Here is a 7660-nt window from a genome sequence, read left to right as displayed (position 1 = left end):
GGAGGAGAATGGGTACACCATGGGTCCTTGTAGCCCAAAGCTGATGCTTGCTGACATCTTCCCAGTTCCTCCCAACCTCTTCCTCATGCTTTCTTGCAGCTTTGGCCTTAAGTGGATATCCACAGCAAAGCACTGTCCCTAGGGATTCCCAGGGGACCCTCAACACATTGTCTGTCCCCACCACTCCACCCCCCCCCACTTCCAGCGGATCAGTGCTTTGACTTGTAGCTTGTTAGTCCTGGCTCTTTACTACATGTATTAGCCAATGAGTAGTTACTCTTATGCTGTGTCTGTGCTCTCACAGCTGCACATGGGACAAGCAGAAGCGAGGGCTGGAGCAGGCAGCATTTGGATGTTGATGTCCAACTTCTGCTCACTGCCCCCTGCAGCCATCAAGAACCATGCTCCTTTGGAATGGGTTTCAGCTGCTTGAGGTTTTTATCTTTGATACTTCACAGTTTGGGAACAACTTCTACTTTTTAGAGGATGTCTTAGTTGCTTTGTTTTATTTCTCCTTGATGCTATTTATGGCTGATGCAGTCAAAGGGGGTGGGCATCCTTTGGAGACATACATGTGCTTGGTCACAGCACGTATGCTCCCCCAACGTCACTACAAGCTTTTTAAGCTGTTAAACATTCCTTTTTTGCTATTTTCTTTGAAGCATATTTATTTTTGTTAGTTCCTCTTTTTAATTATACTTTTACTTGATGGGATTGTATTACCCCTGCCACTGACAGTGGGATTGTGGTTTTTGCAGGATGCTCTGAAGCAGCTGGGGTGGGGAGCAGAGCATCCAGCAGTGTACTCTCAGAACAGTTACTCCTCAGAGTTGTTGATTTTGTCGATCTTGTTGTCAGAAATGTCAGCTTGGTGCTTTGCTTCTAGTCTACAGCAGGTTTTCCCAGCATTACCTTCCTGAAGATCCTTAGATCTTCCCTGGTGTGTCCTTACCACTGCCACACACCAACTGAATGAGCAGCACATTGGTTGCAGGGATTCGGGGTGGCTGAGGGATCTCCATCCTCAGAAGTATTGAACCTCTATTTATTTTCAGCCTTTTAGTATTTGTGTAGAGGTACACTTGTTGTGAGCAGGTGCCTAAGCTGGATGTGGCATCTTTCCAATCAGTGTCACTTTCCAAGAGACCTCTCCCCACAGTTCCCCATGTCTTGGTACCTATGAGGAGAGTAAAAAAAAAAAAGAAAAAAAGAAAAAAGGAAGCATAGAGAAATACTGGCAACATGATATTTTATTTTTTTAAAGTTGCAAAAGAACAGTAGAAAAACACTACCCAGGGTATCCCTGAAGCAATGTTGGGGACGCAGGCCTCTGATGTGTCCAAGGGGGCAGACAAGGACCATTTGGCAAAGGAAGAGACATGAACCACCTTGAAAGTTGGAGCTTTTTAAGATCAAAACCCAACGTCATGCCCAAGGCTGGAGCTTTTTGTTCCCTCAACAGTGAAGCAGCTTTGCAGCTTTGCATTTCACCCCCTCTTGTGTGTGGACAAGTGCAGCTGAGGTCATGTTGAGGCATCCACCTGGGTCCATGACCACATGGTCAAACATGTGCTCAGGCTCCACAGGGGCTTGTTGGGCCTTTTCTGGTGCTGCAGCCGAGGAAATAATTTTTGCAAAGAGTTCGAGTTTTCTGTCCTCCCATGACATTCTGTTCTCTAGCTGGTGTTGCCAAGGGGACTCAGCCCTTCCAGGAGCTCATACCAGGCTCCAGCTGTGCTGCAGACCCTCGAGGTTTGACTCTGAACGCCCTCCACCTGTTTCCACTTCCAGAAGCGGCGGCAGAACCCAGGTGTTTCAGCTGCCAGCATTACGCTTCCGATTTAACAGCGGCGAAGCCGGGTGATCAGAGCTGCTGAGGAGTTGCTTGGGTTCTGCCCCTCCCCTGGAGGTCCGAACCCCACCGGTGCCACCCGATAGGGCCCGCCCGGGCTGGGGCGGTCTCGGGCTCGCCCGTCCCCTTCCGCCGCGTTGTCTGCCATGGTGGGGAAGGCCAAACGCCCGCGGCTCCACCGTGCTGCCCCCCGGCCATGGCCCCCCCGGGATCCGCCGCCGCTCCCCGAGTCCAGCCCCGGCCCGGTGCCCGGTGCGGGCGGCTGGAGCGTGGCGGGCGGCAAGGTACGGGAGAACCGTCATGGGGCGGGCGGGGCAGGGCGGGGCGTAGCGGCCCGGCGGGGCTGGCTGAGGCGGGGCTGGCGGCGGAAAGGGCCGGCGCTGGGTCCCTGGAGCTGCGGGGATGCAGTGCAGCCCCACGCGGTGGCCCTCGCGGGCTGTCACCGCAGCGCCCGGTGTGGCTCCGCAGGGACCTTGAGGCCATCACCCCCGCTTGGGCGTGGTGGTGAAGCTGTGGTGGGGGCTGACAGGGTCTGAGAGGGACAGGGAATGGGGTGAAACTGTACACAGAGGCTGATCTGTGCTTCCTGCTTGGAGAAGTCCCGCAGTGCCCGTGATGCTGTCCTGGTGGCACTCTGGTGCGGGTCCCTCACCCGCGGTGACACGAGGGGGAGCGTGGCGAGGAGGGCACGGCTGCTCCGGACAGGGGGGAAGGAGAAACAAAGGAGCACGGAGGTTGGGGACTCCAGCGCAGGGTCCTGCCCGGGCACCCTGGGGGCCCAGCGGGTTGCTCCGGTGGTGGCTTTGGTGATGGAACTGCCTGGTGGTGGCAGCGATGGGAGCAGAGGGCTCAGAGGCACTGCCTGGCCCTGGTTGTACTGGTGCTTCTCTTCAGAGCTCAGGTCTGGGCAGATGGAGATGAGCTCTCACTTTAGCACACGGTCGTTTGGGAGATTTTAGATCGTGACTGGTTTGGATGTCCCAAAAATGGGTGCTTCACCCAGTGTGCAAATAACTGATACACAGTGTGGTTCATGACAGGCCTGCACAGAAAAGGGTGCTCAGTGTCTGGTACACAAAATAACAGTGAAAAAACTACACCAGAGTAAATGATCAGTTAATCATTTACCCCTCTTGACTTCACATATGAAAGCAGAAATTTGCATTTTTCTTTTCATGAGGCTCCTGCAATCTTCCTTTGGAAATAAGGTCAGCTGTGCCCAGCTCTGATGGGCTTGGTTTTGAAACCTGAGATCTTTGAATATTAGCCCTTTTCTTTCCACAAGTTTCACCAGCTGTGTGATCAATAAGCAGTTCAGGTTCCTATCAGGGTGCCTCTCCCAGCCCACTCACAGTAAGGACACAGAAAAGCAGTAAATAGTTTTTATGTACCTCAAGCTCTTCTTGTGGGGATGGAGGAATAGGATGTGCCACGTACAGCTCCTTTTATGCCACTGTAAAGTTACATGTCCGTGCTGGGAGATGCTGAGATGGTGAAATATTCTAGACCAACCAGAGATGGTATTGCAAAGCTTAGGACTTAGGGAGGTATTGCATACTTAAAGGAACTGGACTCTGAAGATCTGGTAAGTTGCAAGTAGTCAGAGAATCTGCTTAGCATCCATCGATTTAGGATTAAGGCCCATAATCTGCTCATTTGTTGCTTATCTGTATTGTTAAGTACTTAGGTACCTGTAATAAATCTGGGTTTTGCTATGGATGCTGTTCACAGTTATTTTAGGAGTTTTTTACTAAAATTCACTTGAATGAGGTGAGGTTCAGTTCAGGTAGAAATCTGTCAGGAATAGAAGAGTCCAAAATGCAATTTTTGTGAAACATTCTTCTGGGTGCAAGAGCCTGAGGGGGGCCAGGCAAGTGTGGTGGCTTACCTACCTCTCCCTGCTCAGGAGGAGCACCTACTGGAGCCTGCACTTGGTTCCCAGATGGATGGTGTTTGGTTTGATTATTTTATTTGTCATGGATGTTGACGGGTGGTGTTTGTACTGATATAGTGTTTCTTTTGGATAAGGACTGGGACTTCTCATCTTCTGGTGTCTTTTCTGGGCTGAAGATTGATCCAGATACTCTAGTAAAGAAGCTTGACTTGGACTCAAGAAGCATCATTTCCTCCAGAACAGGTTTGTTGTATTTTGAATGAGTGCTATGTTAGGTTGTGAGCAAAGACACTGGGGGCTATATTTGCAGAAGGAGATCAGGAGAATGGAACCCAAGCACAGCTGCTTGTGTTCCTGCAGGAGTGTTAGAAGCAGTTTCTGTCTGGGGCTAGAGAGGGCAGAAAGGCAGCTCTGTGCTGAGGACTCCCTGGGTGGGGAACCAGCTTCAGGCTACCTGATGGCTACTGGGCTGTGTTGTGCAGCCCCCAGCTGTGGGATGTCCTCAAGCAGCCAAGGGCTCCTGGCCCCCAGAGGCTGAGGGGACAGCAGAGCCCAGGCTGTGACCTGATCTCTGGGCTTCTGTGGCTGCTTTTGCCTCACTAGCAGCTGCCATTCATACCTCAGTATTTTGACAGCAAGATGCTTGTTGTGCCTCAACTGGACTTTACCCACAGCAGCCTGAGTGAAGCCAGTCCTGTCATTTGCTGTTGCTATGTGCCTGGCTCAAGAACTCCTGAGCAGGAGAGTCCAAGCTCATCAGGGAGTGCCTGGAGTGAGAACAGGGAGGATATGGTGCAGAGGCTTTTGTTTTCTAGTCCCACACCATGGAATTGCTCCCTCTGGTTGCTTTGTGGCAGGTAGAGCTGTCTCTGAAACTGGGTTTCCCCTCTCTAAATGGAAAGGGATGGCATAGCACTCTGTGTGTGGAAGATGTATGTGACTCCCAAATACTTTGGTTCCAAGCTACATTATTTTTTTCTCTCCATGCAGATGAGTCCTGCCACGGTGACTTTTTACATGTGCAGGGCTGCAAACAAACCCAGTAAGCACCCCAGTAAGGGGTGGGGGTTAACTGAGCAGTGGCAAGATGTAGCAGCCATAGCCCATCATTTATCACTTTGGTGTGGGAAAGGGGAGGTTGTGTGAGGACATGTTTGCTGGAGATACTTCCCCCCCTGCACAGAAACCTTTGAGAAATGCATTGTTTTCAAAACACTGAGCTCACTGTTTGTAACTCCCCTGAGAAAAGGATGTGTGTGTACGTGTGTGCATGTGAACACAGTCATCTCTTTAATTAAATTAGACAGCATGTAGTTGAAGGTTGACAGCCTGCAATCCTAGTCTTGCATTGCAGGCTACAGCTGTACATGTCTGGTTTATAAATAGACCTGTGCTGCACGTCCCTGTGCAGTGCTGATGATGCAGATGTGCTGTGCTTGGTGGTGTTTAACCCTCTCTTGAGGCTGTGTGCTGGCTTCCTGCAGGCAGCAGTGGTGACCCTGATGCTTCATGCTCCCTCCTCCTTTCCAGATGATCAGCTAAAAATAGCTGTTCTTCTGGGGGCTCAAAAGTGCAATTTAAAGATTTTTAAGATCTTTCCAAGCTGTTATGCTCTTTCTTGTATCACTCTGGAGCTGTGTGGAGGCTTTTTTATTATGGAAATAAATTCTTTTTTTTTTTCTTTTTTTTTTTTTTTGTGTTAATTCACTGAACTGTGTATACAATGACAGACACCCTGGAGTTAGAAATGATTGTAGGCAGACATGCTTTTTCTCCTGGGATCTCTGGTCAGCCGAGAGCCTTTTCAGCAGGAAATTCAACTTGACTCCATCTGACCTCTGGCCTCCTCTGCCTTAGGAGGGAAGGATTCTCCTACACATCGTTATTTTAAGACTTAATAGCAAGACAAAAAAAGTGTTTCTCTCCCACTTGCTTTTCAAGCTCTGAAAAGGTCGAGTTGGCAGTCTGTAGGTAGATTTACTCTATCTCCTATGCTTTTCAGAGCTGAACATTTTTTCTGTCAAGGATGCTATGTGGCAGGTGAGAAAGCTGGTATATTTGTCCTCCCTGTGTGTTCACATCATGTGCACAAATGCCTCATTATGTAAGACTGCTTCACATCATCTGAAATTACTGGTACCTCTGTCTTGGGTGTTTCAGTCTGGACTTGTGATGTGACATGTAAAGGACAGACAGAAACACTTCAGTGTGGGTTTGAAGAGGGCTGCAGGGCACAAGTGAAACAAAGGAGTGCTTGCAGGGCTTGGACCTGGCAGAAAGAGCTCTGCTGGGTCTAAAAGCCCTGCTGGCAGCTGTGGATTTTGTCTGTTACCTCTTTTCTTTAGACCCTGTATCCCTCTGCTTTTGGAGGTCTAATTCCCAGAAAGCCAGGGTCTGTACTCCATGGCTTTGCTTCTGTGGCACTGCAGCTTGGTCAGAGGTATTTGCATAAGATGTTTCTGGGTAAAATACCTGACCTTTCTTTGCAATTCTGCCTCTGTGCCTTTCCCCACTTGTTCCCAAGAGAGGTCTGTCACCTGGTGTGCATTAAGCTGACCCACACACAGATTCAAGATGTTTTAATTTCAAGTCCTGCACAGAAAAGGGGGCAGGGTGGTATTCCACAAAGCAAGTTCAGTTTCCTAAAACTCAAGTGCTACTTTTATGCCCAAACATGTGAAAAATAACTTTCTAATTATATTCCATCACTTGCACACATGATTGATTAACTGGTTCCTCACTTCCATTTAAAGTGGCAATGCTTAAAAATTTCACTACACATGCTCAAAGAGGAGAGGGTTTTGTTAGCAGGGGTCTCTCTAGCCTATGGCTGGGTATTTTATTATGCTAATAGGACGTTAATATGGCAAATGCAAATCCAATTAGTCAGATGTTTTCTACCTAGTGTTTAAGGCTGTAACCAGGATAGGTTGTGGGGAGCTCTCCTTTCTATCCCTTTCACATCTTTCAGGCCTATCTCAAGGATGGGCTGTTGACTACTTGGGAAATACTTTTCTCTAATTAGAATCTATTATTTTCCTAATTCTTGCTGTTTCACTGTTATGTAAGCTGTGTTTTTATTCTGTGTGTTTCTTTTGTTCTTTTATGTGATTTTTTCCCCCCCCTTTTGAATGTGATTTCCCCCAAATTTTAGTTATTTTAATTAATAACTGACCTCACTTGGGCTATTACATTCTGGCTTTGTGCTTGAACCCATTCCTGTGGTCTTATTTTAACAGAAGAAGTTTAGAGGTAAGTGAGGAATTTTAGGCCAGCAGCTGGAGGAGGTGCATTGTATGCCACTGTGATGTTTTTGTGTCTACCATGACTTGACTGTGTGCTGCCATATCCCAGTTTTTCTGAACTCCATAGATTTGGGAAGTGATGGAGAGCTGAAGGAGCAAGCTGCAGAGAAAGGCAGGTGTTTCTTTGAAAGCCTCAGATGCTGTTAGTGGCTGGGGCTAACATCTGCAGTTAAGGATCATCTCTTCCAGTCTGGCCCTTATGCTTAATGCTCAGGGTTTGTCTTCAGCTTTGCTGTCAAAGAGGATGACTTTGCCTTCTCTTTGTCTTCCTAGTTCCTAAGGCAGCTTTGAAATTTTCCTGTCATAATTCAGTCTGTGGAATTCTGTGTCTCATATGGTGAATTCTGCTCCAAGCTCTGCATCTTTGTGTGATGTGAGTGCTGGACACTTCTGTGGGTTCAGAAAGGGGCTGCACAGATTGACTGGGGGGGGGGGGTGTCAGGGTTTCTTACCAGGTCATGCAGGTGGAGCATGGCAGTTCTGCCCTTGCTGGGTTTTAGATGGAAACAGGTAGATATTGAAGCCTGGAAATGGTTTGTAGTGTTGCAGCAGGACTGGAGACAGGCTTACCCTCTCCCAAAGTAGTGGTCCAAAACCCAATGGGGTCCC

The 7660-nt window shown here is 48.6% G+C and overlaps 1 long non-coding RNA gene across 1 annotated transcript; it reads left to right on the top strand.

The window, feature by feature from the left end:
- The first annotated feature begins 1975 nt into the window (after positions 1 to 1975).
- On the top strand, positions 1976 to 3993 carry LOC115598582. The gene is made up of 2 exons (XR_003987752.1): positions 1976 to 2136; positions 3881 to 3993. It is a non-coding gene; the product is annotated as an uncharacterized LOC115598582 (long non-coding RNA).
- Positions 3994 to 7660: the final 3667 nt, after the last annotated feature.

The sequence above is a fragment of the Calypte anna genome, chromosome 7 (assembly GCF_003957555.1).
Source record: "Calypte anna isolate BGI_N300 chromosome 7, bCalAnn1_v1.p, whole genome shotgun sequence".
NCBI classification, from domain to species: domain Eukaryota; kingdom Metazoa; phylum Chordata; class Aves; order Apodiformes; family Trochilidae; genus Calypte; species Calypte anna.
The sequence above is the reverse complement of the archived record's forward strand: the minus strand, read 5'-3'. Positions and strand labels throughout refer to the sequence as shown.